Source organism: Lissotriton vulgaris, chromosome 2_1 (assembly GCF_964263255.1).
Source record: "Lissotriton vulgaris chromosome 2_1, aLisVul1.2, whole genome shotgun sequence".
Classification (NCBI taxonomy): domain Eukaryota; kingdom Metazoa; phylum Chordata; class Amphibia; order Caudata; family Salamandridae; genus Lissotriton; species Lissotriton vulgaris.
This window is the reverse complement of record NC_141687.1, coordinates 149,104,977-149,125,406: the sequence shown is the minus strand read 5'-3', so window position 1 is coordinate 149,125,406 and position 20,430 is coordinate 149,104,977. Positions and strand designations below refer to the sequence as shown.

The window sequence follows — 20,430 nt, the reverse complement described above, 5'->3', positions numbered from 1 at the left end:
GGGTGAGAGCTAGTTCTTTCCCAAATGCAGTCTGAACGGGAGTCGTGGCCCCCTCCCATATGCGCTGCAGCTCAGGACACTCCCAAATCGTATGATGAAAGGTAGCTCTTTGTTTGCACCTCCTGAGGCAAAGCACATCTGTCCTAGTGCTTATTTTTGCCAGAATATCCCCTGTTAAATATGACCAATGTAGGATCCTAAGTTGTATCAGTCAAGGGGACATTAGGGCCATTTGCCAGTCTCCATAATCAGTTGGCCCCAGGTCTCCCTGACACTGCTCTCTAGGTTTGTGGAATGTATGAGGTAGGTTGTTGCATAGTTTTTTATAGGTCAGCGATATGGCTTTGGAGTGTAGTGGCCCATCAAGCAGTCGGTCTTCTAGCGGTGACTACTCTGGTATATCTGTGAGATTTGGAAAGGCTGTGGTGAGGGCGTGTCTTGATTTGCAGGTATCTGAACATGTCACCCTGGGCCATTGGATATTGTCCTCTGAGCTCTTCAAACCTAAGGATAGACCCTTTTTAATCCGATCTCCGACTACTGAAATCCCAATAGTATCCCATTTGTCGAAACCGGGTTGATAACCAAGAGAACCCTGTCTCTGGGCAGACCACAATGGCCTCGCTTTTATGAGGACATTTGACCAGCCCAGACGTGAGTTCTCCTGGTGCCAGATCACTATGGTGAGAGAGGTTGGCCAAAATATTGCTCTTTTCTGACTTTGGAATATAGTGCTCCCAAGTAACCAGTTTGCCCAGTCTGATATCTGTCCAATAGATAGGTGGGATCACTGGGAGGGGGAGGGGGAGGGGGTATGGGGGGGGGGGGGGGGAAATCCAGTGCTTCACCACTACCAATTGCGAGGGCCAATAGTAGAGTATGAGATCTGGGAGGGCTATGCCCCCATCGTACCATCCTTTCGTTAACTTTTTCATTGCAACACGAGGGGCCTTGCCATCCCATAGCAGTGTACGGACTTCACTTTCCACTGCTGAGAAGTATGTATCTGGGTCTCGGTGCGGGCAGTTCTGGAGAATGTATAAAAAACGCGGTAGAGCCAGCATCTTAAATAGGGCAGCGCAACCTACTAGGGATAAAGGTAGGGACCACCAATGTTTCACGCCCGCTCGCAGGCGGGAGGGAAGGGGGGGGGAGGTTGGGGGCGCTAAGTTGCGATTATGGAAGAGGATTTGGTCGGACGTACAGATATTCCCAGGTAGCGTAAGCCCTCCGTAGCCACCTCCACCGTGCAGTTTGTCGGAAGACGAGGGACCTGGCCCCTGAGCACGAACAGCACCGACTTACTCCAATTTATTGCATAGCCAGAGTACTTTCCAAAATTTGTGAAGATATTTAATACTCCATGAATGGATCTATATGTGGAGGCGAGGTATAATAAGATATCGTCAGCATATGAAGATATTCGATCTTCCTGATCCTCCGCAGACTTCAAGCCCATTACCATGACATCTCGAAGTATTCAGGGGGCCAGCGGTTCCAGCATGAGGGAAAATATCAGTGGAGATAAAGGACAGCCCTGTCTGGTATCCCTTCGCAATGTTAATGCATGGGATGTGAAATTGTTAACTCTTACTTGACCCTGCATACCTGTATATAGTAATTTTACCCACCCCACAAATTTCGAACCAAATCCCAACCTTGCCAGAACTTCAAATAAATATAGCGCCAGAACTAATGCGTCTTCTTCCATGAATTCTCTGCGAGCGAACACATTGTGGAGACGGCAGATGTTGAGTGCTGTGTTCCTCCCTGGCATAAAGCCAGATTGGTCAGGGTGAACTAAGGAGGAGATAACCGCGACCAGCCTAGTGGCAAGAACTTTCGCTAGGATCTTGGCTTCTATATTGATTAATGAAATCTGTCTTTACGAGCTGCAGTTATCCATGGGCTTCCCTGGTTTGCGGATCACAACTATGGATGCAAGATGTTGGTCATTGGGCAGTCTACCCTTCTCGTAGCTTTCATTATACATAGCCCATAGATGTGGGGCTACTTGAGACAGTTACTTTTAAGAATTCAATGGGAGTCCCATTAGGCCCCATAGCTTTTCCAGAGTGGATTTGGATTATGGCCTATCAGAGAGGAGTTGGTGGGAATCTTCTGCTTTGTATGTAGTGGAAGGGGTGTATATCTTCTCTAAGTGATCTGTGAATGCCTCTGCAATATCCCTGGGATGTGTAATCGTCTTGCCATCTGGCAGTGTCAGTCTCTATCCCCTTGCTCTCCTCTCTAGCCAGGCCAAAGTTTTATCGGCCCTATCACCCAGTTCCTACATTCTATGTTGGATATTAGGGTGTTTAGCCATCATGTGTTCCCGTGCTCTGATCTTGTACTCCTCTTGTTTAAGTGTGAGACAGTGTTGTATGTCTTATGATGGCATACTGGTGTTATCAAGTTCCAGTTGTTGGAGCTCGTCTTCCAATTGGACTAGTTGGCGATGTTTGTTCTGGATGTAACCCGTCTTTGGAGACTGGGCCTGTCCCTTCAAGACTACTTTGAAGGCTTCCCAGATAGTGCCAATTCAACCAAACCAATGTTCTCTTTAAAGTAATTGATGGTTTGCGTGTATAATTCCTCTTTGATGTCAGGAATTTTCAATAACCACAGATTTAGAATAATAGTGGTTCGTGATTGTTCCCAGTGTGTAAGTTCGACCCTAACCTGGAGTGATCGGAAATACCTCTTGGTCGAGCATGGGGGTTTCGAAAGTTACCTATTGAGGCTGTGTGTATTAAAAAAAATCAATACGGGATGAGCTTTTGTGTGCATTGGAGAAGTAGGTGCATTGGGTTCCAGTCAGCTGTAACGTACGCCATACATCTGTCAGACCCATAGCTACGGTAAATACTTCCGTCAACACGTTTGGTTGCTCCCCCGTCCGTTGTGGGTGTCTGTCAATTCTGTCATCCATGGTCATGTTGTAGTCCCCTTAGAGGATTAGGGTGCCTATTGGAAGGTCAGCTAATATTTTGCCTAAGTCTGTCAGCGCTTCCTCGCCCAATGCTGGTGGCAGATACAGTGATATCACAATAAGTGCCCTTCCCTCCCATTGGGCCTCTAAGACCGCACATTGGCCCCAAGGATCTGCCCATGTACGTTGCACAATAAGAGCCAGGTTCTTTTTAACCAGAATACCCGTTCCCCGAGATCCCGTGGTGTGGTCAGCATGCACTAGGAGTTTGTAACTCCACTGTGTGAGGGCTTTACTTTTATTCCCAACTAGGTGTGTCTCCTGCAATAATACGACATCAGGAGCATGTCTTTTTAAATATTGCTGAACAATTCCACGTTTGATTTTGTCCCCCATCCCGTTCACATTCCAGGTAAGTACAGAGAGTAACAATTCCATTGTATCCCCCATCGTCTAGTGTGAAGACCGTCAGAGCATGGTAGGTCAATAATGGTGCGTACTTAGCATTTTCAACTGGCATAACTAGTGAAGCGTGGCCCTGCTAGTTACCCTTGCAGCTGAAATCCGCAAAGAAGTTGGTACATTGTAGTATGCAGTTACTACTTTGTAAATCAAACAATCCTTGAAACGGTGAACATCCCCCCCCCTCCCTGCCCCCCTGCCCATGGGTTTAAAACTACCCACTCCCCAACTAGGCAGAGTGCCTCCCTCCCAAAAATACTGAAAGGTGCGGGCTTATTGTGTCCTCTCCCCCCTCTGCCCCTCCCTCCCACCCCACATATCCCCGACACATTTCTTTTATAATCATGCCTGTAGTTTTGACTTTCAGCCCCACTGGTAGGAGTTCTAGGTGTCACACCCCATAGGTTGAGCATGTTTGCTAATTACAGTCTGAAAATCAAGTCTACTTGCGACCCACACTTCGATTTCATCTTAAGAACAGTCTCACCATTGCTGTGGAGCTCATGGTTGTGTAGAATTCCATGCAGTCCCATTCCACAGGTATAATTCTCAACCATGCGTCGTCTCTTTTCCTTCTGTTTTAGCGGAGTCGTCTTCAGATAGAGTCCCATTGTTCTCTCTATGCGGCCTAGGTCCTCCATTTCAGTCTCTAGGTTAGCCACCCACTCTGCGCCAACCCTCCAACCAGTCTCATGCGTCTTCTGGTGAAGAGAAGAACCACGTCTTGTCATCTGATTCCACTCTGTTTCGCTGGAATAAACGTAGCCTATTTTACTTCGCGGTCCCAGAGTTCTTTCTTTATTGTTTGGAAGCTTCGCATTTGGTCCTGGACCTTGGCAGTGAAATCTGGGAAGAACGTGACTTCGTTAATATCAATCTTAATTCGAGGGCTGGATCTCGCCATTTGTAGAATGATGTCTCTGTCCCTATAGTTGAAGACCCGGGCAATGAGAGACCACGGGGGTGGGGGGGTGATGGAGGGGGCTCCCGGCTTTGTCCTGCCTCCTGTCACTCGGTGCGCTCTTTCAATCGAGAAATAACTTGAAAGGCTCTTGGGCTGTAGATGTGTCAATATTAAGTCTTCGACGTAAAGGTCAGCCGGTTATTAATTCGGGCTCATCCTTCATATTCATCAAGTTGTTGCATCATCCGTGCCGCTGACTTAGAAGTTCAGTGACTTGTGTCTGAAGTTGAGACGTATCGGCTTGTAACGATGTCGTAACAATTTTGAGGTCTTTCACTGTGTCATTTATTTTGCGAAAGTCCGCCTGTATTAAGGACACTTCTCCAGTATTGGGGTGTCTTTCATAGATTCACATGCTTGAATATTCCCCGTCGTTGGAGTGGGAGTCCCACGGTAAATAAAATAGCAATAAATACTAAATATATATATAATATATAATAAATATATAAAGTACATAATAAGGATAAACCCAAAATATGCATAGAAGCATAGGGTACCTAACCAAAAAAAATTCTACATAGGAATGCATGGGAATATAAAAGTTCCAAAGCAGCCTATCCTAGTCATTATGTTAGTCCAAACTGCAGCCAATCAGGCGCCAGCAGCCCTCTAGAACCTTCTCCTCGGAGCTCAAGCCCTCAGATTTTCTACCGCACGTCGTGTGTAAGGGAGTCTCCCTGAGCTCTGCTCAGTTTTTCTTCTCTTAAAGTGTTTTCCAGTTCCAATACTGGAGAACCACCTGTTTACAGGTAAGTAACAATTGTTCATCTATGTTGACTGAGTCAAGGGAGGTGCGCACTCTGCTGATGACTTCCATGACATTGTGAAGTGTAGGCTCCAGCGGTGTAGGATTGCTCTGTGTCTCTGGTGCCTCCATTAGTTGTGCTGCGCGACCTTCCCCGACTTGTTCCAGGCAAATTTAGCTAGCTTGTTGTGCGCATTTGCCATCGAACCCTTGCCCATTGCCATGTCTGGGCTGTGGGTCGCGTGGAAGGGCACTATGCGAAGATCAGCCTCAGTAGTCCCTGCTGCCTACCCTGCGAGAATGCCTGTCTTGCTGTTGGCCTGTCTGGTTTCCTTAGGGACGATTTTCGATAGACCACTACGTCCAGGTGCCCTTGCCAATCAACGGTGCCGGCAGCATCTAAGCGCTCCCCGCTGATCAGGGTACAGCAGATGGCGCACCGGTCCTTGAATCTTAGTCCTCCCCACGTGAGTCGCCTGGAGCAGAACTGTCTCTTCCTTGGGCTGTTAGTCTCACCTCGAATGGGATTATTTCGTTTCCTGTTTTAGCGTCGGCTCTTTCTCCGAGGAGGTCTTGATTACCTTCAGGAGCTTGTCTGTCTTTTCGGCGACCCACCGGGTCTCCAGGTATGGGGCGAGGTCCGTTCGCTGCAGTCGTATATTTAGCCCACCACGGCTAGCCACAGCCTCGGGCGCCAGCGGTTGAGCCTCCGGTCACCCACATCGTGGAACGTGTGGAACGTTGTCCCCAGTCAGTCGGGGCTGCTGCAGTGGGATGGTCGTGCGCTGCTTCCGGGTAGCCTATTCAGCCCTTGGGAGCTGTGTCCCACTTTTCTATTGACACCCAGGCTCTGGGAAATGTGTGTACGTCTGGCCCGGGTAGGTTGCCGAAGCCAGGACGTCTAGCGGCCGCCGCGTTGTTATCCGCACTGCCACTCGCAAGCAGCCACCCTAGCTCCGTGGGCACCGCTCGTCTGGTCAGCCCTGAGAAAGGAGGGGTCCCAGCAATCAACTTTAAATTCGAACCGTTGAATACCAATAGATAAAGAAACACTTGATTCACCTACACTGTTATTTATTCACAATGTAGGCATACGATAGTCATCCTTAGTTTAGATAAACAATCACAAAATACATAGTGCCCCAGGAAGGGAGTGAGGTGATCTAGTGCAGGTAGTGTGGGTATAGGATAGTGACAATAAAAAACAGCCAAATGGCCTCACTGTACTATGTATCGAATTCAAACATAGACAAAGAAAAGACAATGTTCAGTACATCATTAGATAAGGATCATACTCCACATATCACATTAAATGACTTAATGATGGGGTGAAGCTGATAAACATAAAAGCTGTCGACGTTTCGACCCTTTAGTAATTGCAGGAATTATTTGTAACCTTGCTTCGGGGTCTTAATCAGGACGGGGCAGGCAACCTAGTTAGTAAGCATAGATTTAATTTAATAAGGTGCATGAGTCCGAATTTAAACGAAAGGTTAAGCACATTATAAACTAAGGATGACTAACGTATGCCTACATTGTGAATAAATAACAGTGTAGGTGAATCAAGTGTTTCTTTATCTATTGGTATTCAACGGTTCGAATTTACTGTTGATTGCTGGGACCCCCCTTTCTCAGTACTGATATTACCCAGGTCCCAGTGACTACGTTTGGGTGAACCCTTTGCTATATCCACAGTGTGGTCAGCCAGCAGCCCCGTCCAGATCAGAGAACTACCTCCTGTCGACCTTCGAGTGTGCGTTAGCTACATTGACCTCGATGTTGCAGTCGGAGGTCTACGCGTCACCATTTTTTGTTCTTGCACAATCGGCCGCCAGAGTTTCTCGCTTTACTCGTCCCAGCGGAGTTTTATCGCTCAGTCACCGACAGCGGTGGATTGTAGGGCTGGTGGGCCACTTGTAAATCTGGTTTGCAGCCTTTATGGGCACAGGATTATGAAGGATAGACTGCGAGGATGCGGGAGCCTCTCTAGCCAGCTGCCATTCTCTTCGGCCACTAGACACACCCCTCAGATAAGACATTCTTAATGCCAGCTTACATCACACCTACCCAGATGTGAGAATTTGGGATTGGATGTGTGCGATTGCCTCCAGGATGTGTATTTCTGTATCCTATATGTGAAGAAGCACATAGTTCGTTCATGTTCTAGAACAAAAAACGCACAGCTGTACTCCTTTGCTCTTGAGGTGTTACCTCAGACACTTTCTAAAAGCCTGACAGTATTGACTGCTCATCCATGTCATCAAAAAATGGAATTATCCGTATCGGGTTGATTGGCTACTCAAAGCCAGCAGCTCAACCAAACTCGAAGAAGATCTTCATGCCACAGATTATCCTTCATCAATTTGGTATCTCTTATTACCAAAATTCAATGTTCTAAGAGTTATTTGGGAGCAACCTTAAACTCAATGCAAGGAAAAGCTTTTCTTCTGACACACAAATTATCTTTCATATGGGAAACATGTAATCTTATCAAAGTCTTCAAACGCAACCACACGTTGATATCTCGCCTCTGGGGCTCAATAACCTCCTGCATGGCTATTGTTACACATACACAAGGCTTCACACGACCTTATAGCACTTTTTGGATGCAAACTACCAACTAGGAAGACTGACTCTGTATACATCAAGGTCTCTAATCTGCTGGTGCAAAAAGCGCAATCTGATGCTAAGAGTTCTGTTTCACCAAGGTATATATTGTTTTAGATGCCTCATTTCTGGGATGCAGTTCTCACTTAGTACTCCTGTCTGTTCAGGGCATATCGACTCCAAAAGACACATACCACATCAGTATTTGAAGTGGGGAATAGACCACTTAGCTTTCAAGTCTTTCTGGCTGTCTCGTACATCTGCACTAAAATCTAATATGCTGTAAAATACCATCATGATGCAGTACTTAAACAAGATGGCACCAGAGCAAGATCAATATCGCCTTTAGCTCGTAAAATCTCATCTGGATTTACTAGCTATGGATCCTTCCATAAAGTCAAGCAAATGTTTCCGGCAACAAAACCAAAGGGCAGATAGTTTACAGAAAATCCTGAACAGGTCACAGTCTACAGGCTATTGCAAGACTTTTTCTCATACTGGGGTCATTTGCTAGAACTCAAAATACAAGGGCTTAGTGTCTAGGAGATGGGAAGCAAAATCTCTGGGTAATTTACTGGTTTGGAACATTACCATATGGCTTTCCTTCCAATCCTGTAATTCCAGAAGTGAATCTGATAATAGAGGTATAAGCTGCCAATTGTACATGCTCCTGAAGGGCCCAGGAAATGGTGGTTGATCGACTTTAGTAAGATATGTTAGACTATCATGCAAACCGACCTTACTGACCACACTGTAAGGCCAAATGCCATACAAACCTGACATTTGACAGCATGACTTTGGATGTCCGACAATTTGGACACTTAGAATTGCTTCAAGAATCCATTGTTTTCCTAAGGGAAGGAAATACACCAACAAGGAAATGTTTTTTTTTTAAATGGAAAAGATTTTATATTTGATGTAAGGGAGCTGACACGTTGCAAAAAAAATTCTAATTTTGGATATTTTCTGAAAGCTAAATTGCAATTTGCCTCCATACAAGTACAACTGGTGGCAATAACCACATACTGGAAGAGTCCAAAGTAAGTCTCCTATTAAAAACTTCGTTGAGTGGGAATTTCTTGCAGGTTTAAAGAAGGTTCACCCGTCCGTAGGAGTACCTTCACCTCCATGGGAGTTCAATCTAGTGCTTAAGTTAATGGGTCTTCCTTCTGAATGTATTCGCGAGGTTGCACCGCAGCATCTATCTGGAAAGATGACCTGCTTAGTTTCTATCACTTTAGCGCCAAGGGATGGAGAATTGCAGGTTCTCTCAGCCAGCATCTAGGGAAACCTAGCAAGCCTGTACATTTTCAGAAAACTAGACACCCAGGTGAATCCAGGATGGGGTTACTTGTTAGCTCTTATCCGCTTCTGTTAGGTAGAATACCTTGCAAACCTAAAACGTTGTCTTAAAAAAATGCATTTTCCTCACATTTCTGTGATGGGTGGGAGTTCTTGAATGCGAGGGATCTGCGAGGGGCAGCAAACTTCCGTCCACCCGGCATTCCCTTAAGTCTCACGAAAAAAATGGTTCATCACATGTGTGGGAGGCCTAGTGGCCGCGATAGGAAACGTCCTAAACAAATTGTGGAGACGTCCAAATTATCTATCACAAAAGGACCCGTCTTTGCAAGGGGGGGCAACTGCATTTGGTTCTTGGCCCGGCAGCCATCTAGGAAAACTACCAAGCCCAGACATTTCTAAAAACTACACTCCCAGGGAGGTTTTTTCATAGCTTTATTTAATGATTGTAGGGGATTCTGGGTATGAAAATGTTGGATAATCAATGCAAGCCACACCTGCCTGAACTACCTCCGTTTGGCTAATTTTCAGAAATGTCGGAGGTTGGTGTGTTTAACTAGATGGCCGCTTAGCCATCTAGGAAACATAGGTGACCCCCTCCCAAAACCTGGTTGTTTTGTGATGGATAATTATGATGTCTCCACAATCCATTTCGGGATGTTTCCTGTCACGGGCACTAAGCCTACCAACACAAGCGATGTACCAATTTATCAGGAGACATTGGGTGGTAGGAAACTTGGGGTTGCTTTCTTTTTCTGGAAGAATATAGCACAGTACTGCAAAGAAAATGTGGGATTTTAGTCACATTTTTGAGGTTTGCACTGCATTGTAGGTAAGAACACTTGGTGGGATCAACGAGAGGCACACCACCCTGTACTCCCCTGGGTGTCCAGTTTGCAAAAATATCTAGAGTTGGTAGATTTTCCTAGAAACAAAGTACACCAATATGTTATTGCTGAACAATCCGTTCCTTAATTACACGTGCAAACTGGTTGGATTTGGCAGGAGTATGAGTGAAGTTTCAAAATGTATATTATATTGACAAGATATTTCACAAAAATGAAATACATGGTTAATGATTGAAAGGTCAAAAAACTGAACCAATGAGTCGCAGCTCGTGAGCTGTAAAGCAGCGACAAAGCACTGCTTTACAGGCCATTCACACACCTTTCATACCTGAGGCACACAGGACTTTTCACACTGCAAGGGTGCGGGCCCAGCCCATTACACTAGTCACATTAATAGACTGTGCCTTTCAAAGGCCATCACTTTCATTAGACCCTATGACTGACCCAGCAATAACACCAGCTGACTGATTGTGTGGACTGACTGACGCTTGGCGAGCAGTGTGTGTAGTGATCAGCATCAAGTCACTACTCACCACCAGTCACATGCCAGCTCTCGCACCACCGACCGTGCGTCAGTCTCCGCACACCACGAGCCATGTGCCAGTCCCCACGCACTGTGAGCCAAGTACCAGACCACGCACACTGTGAGCCAAGTGCAAGTCCACGCGCACCGCATCAATTTTTTTTTTAACAAAAAGAAAATACAAACCAATTGAACGTAGATACAAATCTATAACTAAAAACACAGCATCTCTGACTAAATAAATCACCCTAATGGCACCTGTGAAATCTCAACCAAAAATATTAAACGATACAGACCAGTCCGTTTACTTTTATGCTTACAGTTGCACACAAAAATACTGTTGTGATTGGTACAATTTAAAACATGTGGGGGCACAGCCCTGGATTAGGACAGTTGGGGCAGTACATAAGACTCTTCCTGCGCACCCCTTCGGGTACAGACTATACGTCGCTTACTGGGGAAGTCTTTTTTTGGCCTTGCGAGGAATGAGATCAGTAAAGTGGTGATCTTTCAATCTAGCCACCGCTGGAATTCTAGGAACTCTTGCCTGCTCCACTACAACAATGCTGCCTATCACAGACTGCTGAAACTGACCAAATGTCATCTTTGACTCTGGGGAACAATCCTTGAATACAGCAAAAGCAATTTTAGGTTGCTAAATGGTTTTAATGGATAGACCGCAGTGTAAGGCTCCAACCTCCTGAACTGCTCTATCTACACCACCCATGTGCTTATTGTAGTCTAAAATGCACACGGGTTTGCGCACTTCATCAAGCTAACCTAAAACAGTCACAGGTGTAGAACTATCATCATGTAGACATCTCTCCTGTCAGAAGATCGCTAGAAGTTTATCGCTATACAATACTCTGCACTGTCCCTTCTCAAGTTTTAAACAAACAAGTTATTTTGGGTAGAAAGACTGAATAAATGATGGACCCTACCTGAGATAAGCACCTGACTACTCTCCCCCCATGAGCTATCCTTGCCCTTAAGTTTTAATTAAAGGGGTTGTGTGCACACTGAATGGCACCCATCAACACCGTGCCTATTCCCTAGGGAATTACAATGCAAAATTTACAACAGCAAAGGTGCACCACAAAAAATGAATCAGTTGGTATAAACGATATTTAAGTAACCATAAGAAGAAAGTTCCTCAGAAATATTTAGAGTTCTTCTTTCAATCTTTATTTTTCAATTCAGTATAAAAGCACAAACAGCCGACGCGTTTCGTCCCAACATGGGACTTCTTCAGGGCTTATGAATTGGTTGGACGTCGCATGTGTAAGTAAACTTGTGAAGCAGCGTGGTCCTGGGGCAACCTTCCGGGCTTGTGTGATCCTGTTCTCTATTGGATTACTCCGAGGCTGAGTATTTAAAATTTGATTTCTAGGTATAAGCTTTCCTAGGTTAACAGATGAAGCAGTATCTGTAGAATATGTGGGTGGTGTAGAGGATCATGTCACCTCGCTTATACAGGGAACTCAGTTCGTTTGCTGAGTCTGAGAAAGAACTGGTTTGGGACTGGGGGTCCTATTCGTCCATTGGGAGAGGGAGTGGGCACCGTGTCCCGGTAGGCCGTTCTTAGTATATCGGCCGGCACTCATCCACAGCCCTCAACCCAGAAGAACACCCGTGGCGACGTCCAACCAATTCATAAGCCCTGAAGAAGTCCCATGTTGGGACGAAACGCGTCGGCTGTTTGTGCTTTTATACTGAATTGAAAAATAAAGATTGAAAGAAGAACTCTAAATATTTCTGAGGAACTTTCTTCTTATGGTTACTTAAATATCGTTTATACCAACTGATTCATTTTTTGTGGTGCACCTTTGCTGTTGTAAATTTAGTTATTTTGGGTAACCTTCATGGTTAGAGCACATTGTGCCACAAGCACTTTGAACAATTCCCTAAACAATTCCACACCAATGTAGATGTTATCTATGTATAAATGGTGATCTTGTTTTAAAAAGCCCCCTACCAAGTTCCCACACAACTTTCTCACTACTTGAAATTATAGAGATATACATACTACTCTCAGAATATACACCTTGATTCCATAATGTGCCCTATTGCAAGGAATGTACTGCCTAAACACCAAAACGCCCTTGAACAGGACCAAAGCCTCATCCGCAGATTTTTTCTATCCCTGGAACATAGATCTCTGAAAATCGATGTACAAAGTTATCAAAGACAGGCCAAATCTTAAAAAGACCGTCACAATCAGGGTGACCTTGCAACGCTATAGCATTATCAGCAAAATGCATCATCCGAAGAAATATAGCAGTTGCCATCAAGGGACTAGTAGACCAGTATGAAGACCGCAACCGCTTCCTTATCAAGGCCATCAAAAAAGTTAAACCTAAGAACTTCTTCAACGCACCCAGATTTGTGGGAGTACACCGGCTAGCTCTAGAGTGGAGCTTACGTCTGGCACTGATGTCCCTCAAATGCTGTTCAGCACACAAATTATTCTGGTTAACAATCTCGTCCAAAAAAACTTTGTCCATAAACAGGAAAAAATGTATAGGCAAAAGGTTTTCAGTATTCACTCTACATTTTGCGACATCACTGAAGGCAGGCAGTGCCCTCTAAAAGAAGCACTTCCTCCGCACTGAGAGTGGCTTCCTCAGATGATTCCCCTCGGACAGAAAATTCACTGCCAGAATCCTGGACTACCACCTCTGCCTCAGATGCAGGGTCAGTTTCATAATTGTCAGGAAGACCTGCAGCTAGCCATAATCCTTACTGATAAAAGCACCTGGGTAAGTAAGTCAACAATATCCAACACTGTCTAAAATAAGTAATTAAGCAAAGTGTAGCTTGTCAAATGTAAAGTTAAACTACTGGTAACCTGAAAGGAATAACCAATCAATACAAAGCACACTTTTGCGTGCTATGTATTGATTGGCTTTTCCTTTATATTGAAAAACAATACCACTCACTTGTCAGAGAAAGCTAGACTCACCAGCACCTACACAGCATGCACCAACAATTTTTCCCTAGAAAAGAACAAAAGAAAATTGCACAGAAGACAACACAATACACATTGTGCAAAAATCCAAGGAGAATTTCACACACAATAAAACAGAAACGAAATATGCTGCTATCATTACAGCATTTACAAAATTCTCATTCATGCAGGGAAATGATACCCATTTACAGTAAACGGTACACAAATGTTTTCTTACCAAACCCATGCAACCACACCAACTACAAATCTAGCACTGCCAAAACTGCAAGCAGGACTAGCAGGACTAGCAGCACAGGAAATGAAAATCTTTGCAAGAGAATAAAATGAAGAAATAAAACATTACAATCGCAAATGATGACCAGAAATAAAACAGTTAACATTATAAAACCCTATGTATGCCCATCACCATCTAAATGACGGCCCCACACAGCTAGCAAAAATCCCCAGTTCAAATACCCATTCAGCCAAATGCCAATGTGCGCACACTTAAATAACAAAGGAGGGAGGGAGAGAAAAAGTGGATTCAGTCTCCCCAGGTATATTTCATAAACAAATTGGAATACACTAAGACCGTGGGGGTGGTGGGCCCTACTACGGTGGGGAGCACACAGTGTTGTTTAAATACCCCTCACACACCAACAAGCCCCTTGGTGTCATGCTTCATCATCGGGGTCGTCGCACCCCTCTACGGGATGCGGCGTGCTACGACCGACGACTACGTGGGAGCACTATCTGTGGACTATGTGTGAATGTGTGTGGGGTAATGAATGTGAGTGGTGGAGTGGTGAGAGTTGAAAAATGTTTGGCTCGTGGGGTAAAAAAAGGACTTTTATTAAGCCCCCGGCTGGTATCATTAAAAGGGGTGCAGTGGGAGGTTGCTAGTGTATAATTATGTACATCAACCTAGTTCGTGCGTCTACATGGACATGTTTCGGAGTCAAAAACTCCTTCTTCAGGACTGGAATTGCACAAAGTTCCCCACCTTAAACACATGAATGTAAATGTTAAAGTGTATTATACAAAAAGGGACGTGAACTGTAGGTGCTATGTACCTAGTTTGTAGTTCAGTAATGTAGTCTTTTTACGCTCATTTGGCCTGTATTTAAGACCTGGAGGGAGAGAAAAGCATAATAAATATTTTTCTCACAGAGTTGTTTGGCTGTCATAAAGGTAACAGTGACCTTAAGGACAAAAAGTGAAGGGTTGCCGATTGCCTCCAGTGATTGTGCACCCTGTAAATAAAGTGACAAAAGTAGGACAAAAACACTCATAACAAACATAACACACGTATTGGATTTATGTTGTTTCCTTATGATCCTGTAATATGAGGGTAAAAAACAGCATAGAAATAGTCTTACTTTATGATATTGACCAAAATGCCTCGTGAGCCTTATGTGTGTTGTTGGGGTTTTTTCTCATGCTACGTTCAGCGATCTAAAAACACGAGGAAGTCTTGTTTAGGTTCTTCTACTTACAGCACTTCTCCAGCACTTCTCCCGCCTTCAATATCTCCTCCCATGAGGCGGCCTGAGGGCAAAAAAACGTTCATAGTAGACAAAGTTCCAAAGGCCAAGCCAACCCCAGTCTTCCAGCAGGTTCAGTGGCCCACTTATTCTGCAGCCGAGATCATCCACCTCCACGCTCCGTCACCCAACCTTGTATGTGGTGTATAATTCAGTGAAGTCCCCATTGTGCTCCTCCAGCTTCTATTCTGCCGTATCCGATGCCATAGCTTGGTCATCTAGGTCTCCCCTCTGATATTTCCGCCTCCGGCCAAGACTATTTCTTTGCTGGATGAACTTCAACACTTCTTTCTGCTCATTAAAGATCTTGGACTTGCCCTAGTCTGTGATTCTGAGCAGTGTTGGGTACAGCATAGCGTATGGTATATTCCACTCTCTCAGTTTCTGTTTTGATGTGAGAAATTTCTTCCTGGCCTCTTGGACCGCCATAGTGAAGTCCGGGTAGATAGATATGTCCATACCTTCATGAGTCAGTTTTCCCAATTCTCGAGCTTTCCTGAGAGCTGCGTCTCTGTGTATATAGTGCAGTATTCCCGCTATAATCGGTCTCGAGCCGGTCGGGGATTTTGGCGTCTGAGATCTGTGCGCTCTTTGTACTATGAATACCTCTGAGAATGTCTCCCTTCCTAGCAGCAAGATGAGCAGCTGTTCAACATACCGTTCCATAGGTCCCGTGTTTGTTGTTTCCGAAATACCCATCGGGCGCACATTGTTCCTGTGCGACCGCGCTCCCAAATCTTCAGCCTTCGCTGCGATGTCAGTTAACTGTTTATCTATTCTCTCCTGTTTGGAGTACATCTGGACATGCGCATCCTCTGTTTCGGATTTTCGGCGTTCAGCCATGTCCACCCTTTCCATGTGTCTGTCCAAGCGCTCCGACATCCTGTCTACTCGGTACGTGAGTGAATCAAGTTTCCCATCCATATTCGTCAACGCTGTTTGTGTCGTGGTGAACAGTGCCTGCACGTCGCTATTTGAGACTCCACTCGCCGTCATTGTCACTAGTTATTGTTCTTTAGTGCTCTGATCCGTGTGTTTTTTATTATTCTCGAATGTTGTTTTTGGATGGTTACTGTCCGGTTTGCCCATCGTTGATGCGAGTGTGTGGGTCGTGATCTTGTGTACTTTAACCAGAGTTGCCTCATCCGCTCTGCTGGGCTGATGACACAGGGGGGTGCCGCCTGGTCTGGCAATTATCAGCGCTTGCGGTCTTCCTGCGTTGTCTTTTTAGGAATACCAGTGCGAGTTAGCTTCTGCCCTTTCTTTTTTGCCAGGAGGATATGCTCTTCACCTGGCACACTGCCTATATTCTCTAGACCGACCTCAGTGTAGCTGTAGAGTAGGTCTTCCAACACGTGCTCCCCTTTCAATAGTGCCTGCGATGGGTCACTGGGTGAGTGCCTGCTACCCTCTCCAAGGGCACTTCTCCCTGCCTTGGGCTACCCAGGTCTCGTGCAACAATCCTCTCTTTGCTAGCAGGCAGTCTGCACCTTCCCAGTTCAGCAACGTCCCTTCGGCTTCTCAACTCCCTGTTCAGTGCCGGGGATAGGCCAACTCGATAGTACAGCACTGCACCATGTGGGGAGGGGTTCCGGGTATCATGCCACAACACCGGATCCCAAGATTCAGCCGGTATTTGCAGGATCTAGTATCTGCCCACTGAGTCTGCAGTGCGCGCCAGTTCTTAAAAGGGGGGTGGGAGAGGGAGGGGAGGAGTCGCAACCTGAGCTTGGCTTCACCCTGCACAGAGGGGGGGAGGGGCTCGACCCGATTTCGCCGACACGTCCTCTGTTCCCAAGCGGGCCTCGCCCCAGTTGATGTCCAGTTTCTAGACCCGGAGCTGCAGCCGCCACTTCGGCATCCGCTAGATCTCCGTGCCTCTCCTGTAAGCGCCTCAGTCGCGCGCTCCGAGCTTGTCCCCCTCAATCTTCTTTGTCCGGGAGACTACAGTCGCAGAATATGCAGCCACCCTTCCAGCTCCTTCCTCCACCTCCCGGCTTGCTTATCTTTTCCCCTCCGCACCTTCAATATGCAGGGCTCCGGTCACAGTGGGTCACAGGCCTCACCGGGTTCCGCCGTACGTGCCGTGCATCACAGCCTCTTGTACTACAGGTCCCAGCTTTATTTTGTTTTCTGTTTTCTAGGCCACGCAGAGCTCTGTCCCAATACCAGCTATTTTCTTTGCCAGAATCGTCTCGTCCAGATCTCGGTTGCTGATGTTCAGCGCTAACGATCCTCACCCACTCAACGTGATAAGGTTTCTATTTTGCAGTATACTTATGTTTGTCGGGCATGGACGAGGAGCTCGCCTAGGACACCTCCATCTCACAGCGTGGCAAGCTCCACCCCCTTCGTCTGTGTATGATATGATGTTGAGTCCATGTTCTCTGACGAAGTTGGCAATTGGGGGTCATGTAGGTGTTGACAAGAGTAGGCCTGAGGGATCAGTCTTGGGGCACTACGCAGATGGCATCTTTAGTTCTGGAAGTGAGAGGTGTTAGGCGGACCCTCTGTCCTTCCATTCAATCAATCATCGCATTTGTAAAGCGCACTACATATCCGTCAGGGTCTCAAGGTGGAGGGGGTGCTGCTACTGTTCGAAGAGCCAGGTCTTGAGGAGTCTTCTGAAGGTCAGAAGGTCTTCGGTCTGCCGTAGGCGGATGGGGAAGGTGTTCCATGTCTTGGTGGCGAGGTGGGAGAATGATCTGCCGCCGGAGGTCATCTTTCGGATGCGGGGGACGGCGGTGAGGGCACAGCCTGTGGAGCTGGCGGGCGGGGGTGTAGAGGCTGAGTTGGCTGTTTAGGTACGCTGGTCCAGTGTTGTGCCTTGTGTGCGTGGGTGAGGAGTTTGAAGGTTATCCTCTTTTTGACAGGGAGCCATTGCCGGTCTGAGGGATTAGACTTTGGGTACGCCGCAGATGATCCCGGTGACTTCGGAGTGGAAGGGGGGGAGGCGGACGCTCTGTGTTATGCCGGAGAGGAAGGAGGAGGTCCAGTCCAGGGCCTTCTCTTGGATTCCGGCGTTGGAGAGGCGTGTTCGTAATGTGCTGTGGCAGACCGCGTCGAAGGCGGCTGCTAGGTCCAGGAGGATGAGAGCCGCGGTTTCTCTGTTGTCTAGCAAGGTCCTGATGTCATCGGTGGTGGCGATGAGGGAAGTTTCGGTGCTGTGTTTGCTGCGAAACCCGGACTGGGACGGGTCCAGGATGCTGTTCTCCTCGAGGAAGCTGGTCTGTTTGTTGATGGCCTTTTCGATGACCTTCGCCAGGAACGGGAGCAGGGAGATGGGTCGGAAGTTCTTGAGTCTGCCCTGGGTTTCTTGAGTAAGGCGTTGATCTCTGCGTGCTTCCAGCTTTCTGGGAAGGTTGCTGTCTCGAAGGAGATGTTGATGGTTTTCCGGAGACTAGGTGCGATGGTGCTGCTCGCTTTGTTGGAAATGTGGTGTGGGTAGGGGTCTTCCGGGGATCCGGAGTGGACGGTGTTCATGATCTTGATGGTGTCGTCGTTGTTGGTCCAGGTGAGCAGGCGGTTGGTGCAGGTGGTGGTCGTGGGAGTGAGGGTCTCCATGGTTGCCGGGGTGGCGTTGAAGCTGTCATGGATGTCTGCGATCTTTCTATGGAAGAAGGTGGCCAGCGGGTCGCACAGGTCTTGTGAGGGTGGGATGTCATTGGTGTTGGAGCTGGGGTTAGAGAGTTCCTTCACGATGTTGAAGAGCTCTTTGCTGTTGTGTGCTTGTTGTCTAGGCGGTCTTTGAACGAGGTCCTTTTGGCGGATCTGATGAGGTGGTGGTGTCTGCGGGTGGCGTTCTTGTGGGCTGTGTAGATTTCCGGAGTTCGTTAATGGATCCAGTTTTTTTTTTTTTAGTTTTCGGCATGTTTGCTTAGAGGTCTGGAGGTCTTCAGGGAACCAGCTGGCTTTCTTGCTGGTGTGGGTGTTTGAGGGCTTCTTGAGCAGGGAGAGGGAGTTTGCGTAGTCATTGATCCACTGTCTGAGGTTGCAAGCTGCGGTGTCTGGGTCGGTCGAGTCTGTGGGCGGGGTCCGGGCAAGGGTGGTGGAGAGCTGGTCTTCGGTGACTTTGCTCCAGCAGCGGCGCGACATCTGTTGGGTGTGGTGGTGGATTTCCGGAAGGTAAAATGGATGCAGCGGTGATTGGTCCACTCAAGCTCAGTGGTGTGGTTGAAGGAGACGTGGGAGCTTGCGGAGAAGATGTCGTCAAGCGTGTGGCTGGCTGAGTGGTTGGGTGTAGTGACGAGTTGTCTGAGTCCGAGGTTGTCGATCAGGGTGGTGGAGTTGGTGTCGTCGTCGTCGTTGTTGTTCTCAAGGTGGAAGTTCAGGTCCCCGAGGAGGATGTAGTCCGTGGAAGCGAGGGTGTGTGTGCTGACTAGGTCGGTAATGGAGTCACTGAACTGTGTACGGGGTTCCGGGGGGTCTGTAGATGAGGGTTCCTCTGAAGGTGGTGTTGGGGTCGGTGCTGAGGGTGTCGTCAGTGTTGGTTGAGACTTTGAGAGTGTTCCTGTGGACAATGGCGATTCCTCCTCCTCCTCCTCCATTGGTGCGGGTGATCTTTAGACTTCCGGGATGGCTATGGCGAAGTCGGGTGCCGAGGAGGGGTTCAGCCAGGTCTCCATCAGGAAGGCGACGTCTGTGGTGTTGGAGTCTAGAAGGTCCCAGAGTTCCACAGCGTGTTTCCGTGCGGAGCGTGTTGAGTCCTTTGGTAGGTGGGTTGGCGGGCCGGATGCAGGTGAAGCTGCAGTTCCGGCAGGAGAAGGGTCCGTGGGTGCGCTTCGGGGCGGCCAGGCAACAGGTGTGTGATCGTCCGGCGTGGAGGGTGCTGGCGTTGTAGCAGAGGCGGGTGTCGTGGAGTACGCTGGGTCCTGGTGCTGGGCGCGAGCCAGGTGCAGACTGGCTTGCCTTGGGTACGCTAGCAGCACGCCCGCTGCTCTCCCGCTGCGCGGCCTCCATATAAGGGGAGGTGGGAGGGAGGAGCAGCTGGGAGGTGGAAGCAGGGCAGGGAATGGGCAGCGGGGGGTCAGGGATGCAGCAGCAGGAAAGAGATGGTGCGGACGGCGGGGGAAAACAGGAGGCAGAGACAAGGCACAGTGGAAATAAGAATAACAAGGGGGAAGAATAAGTTAAAGTAAAAAGCACAGCAGACCGGACTAGTTGGAGTTACCATCCAATTAAACACAATGCAGCAGCAGAGAATGGGCAGATACCGACAAGGGCAATGCAGTAGCGTGGGGAGCGACCTGCCTGGGAACAGGGTCAAGGGTCAAATGTTTCCTGAGACTTGCGTTATCCCTCAAAATGGAAAACATCCCTAGGTTGCACTCAGATTAGTGCATCCTGGTGACGTTTTACACTGTGAGGGGTAACGCAAGTCTTGGGAGTTCTCTTCACCCTCTGCCTCAGGAGGGTCAACAAGGTTGCACCTACCTACCAGTTTATTTAGTCTACCCCAACTTTACCAGGTGTGCGATCGTCCTAAATCTATTAGATAAAAATGTTTCTCATGCAGCTTTTGGGCGTAATCATAATTTTAACTTCACAATTAAATTT

At 47.3% G+C, this 20,430-nt stretch overlaps 1 protein-coding gene across 4 annotated transcripts in view; it reads left to right on the top strand.

Moving 5' to 3' along the window:
- Nucleotides 1–20,430, top strand: part of GTF2I (general transcription factor IIi) — a 1,434,650-nt gene that overhangs the window by 114,954 nt on the left and 1,299,266 nt on the right. The gene's annotated exons all lie outside the window — the stretch shown is intronic.